The sequence below is a fragment of the Myotis brandtii genome, unplaced genomic scaffold (assembly GCF_000412655.1).
Source record: "Myotis brandtii unplaced genomic scaffold, ASM41265v1 scaffold314, whole genome shotgun sequence".
Classification (NCBI taxonomy): domain Eukaryota; kingdom Metazoa; phylum Chordata; class Mammalia; order Chiroptera; family Vespertilionidae; genus Myotis; species Myotis brandtii.
The window spans coordinates 2226999-2227697 of record NW_005362033.1 but is presented as its reverse complement, the minus strand read 5'-3'; the positions used below and the strand labels follow the sequence as shown (position 1 = coordinate 2227697).

General features: G+C 60.1%; 1 non-coding gene across 1 annotated transcript; it reads right to left on the bottom strand.

Moving 5' to 3' along the window:
• Window positions 1-218: 218 nt before the first annotated feature.
• On the bottom strand, window positions 219-290 carry TRNAW-CCA. The gene has a single exon. It is a non-coding gene; the product is annotated as a tRNA-Trp (tRNA).
• Between the last annotated feature and the right edge of the window lie 409 nt (window positions 291-699).

Genomic DNA, 699 nt, shown 5'->3' with positions numbered 1-699 from the left:
CCTCGGGGCTCCGCGAGGCTCGGCGCGGCGGCTTCCGTCGCCTCCGGAAGGAAGCCCTCGCAGTCGGAGCCGGTAAATTCTATGCTCATTTTCGTGATGAAGGAAAAAGGAGCGGGCTTTTCTGGGCTGTTGGGAGATAACGAACCTCGTGAGGCCGCAGTTCTCGCTCAGGGCTGGCGGCGACGCTCCCCCGCAGTCGGGGGAGAAAAAGAACCGGTTGACCCCGACGTGACTTGAACACGCAACCTTCTGATCTGGAGTCAGACGCGCTACCATTGCGCCACGAGGTCCTGGCGGGCGGATGGCTCCGCTTCATTGAAGTCCTTACTGCGCCGCGGGGCCGGCTGGAGGCGGGGGACGCGGTCCTTCCGGGCCGGGCCGCACCTCCCGGGAGAGAAGCGCCGCTGCCGGTACCTGCGGCTCCCCAGGACGTCTTCTTTGGGAAAATGTCCGTCTTATTCCTCTGCCGATTCTAAAAGTCAGACTGTTTGCTACTGAGCGGTATCGTTTGGATATTAACCTCAATCAGATACGTGATTTGCAAATAACTTAATCCATTCCGTAAGTTGCTTTTTCACTTTGCTTGCTGCTTCGTTCTTTAAATCTTAATGGAGCATCACAGATGCAGCCCCGCACCACCGCCCCTCTGCTGGCCTCCCGCCCCTCTGCTGGCCTCCCGCCCCTCTGCTGGCCTCCCGC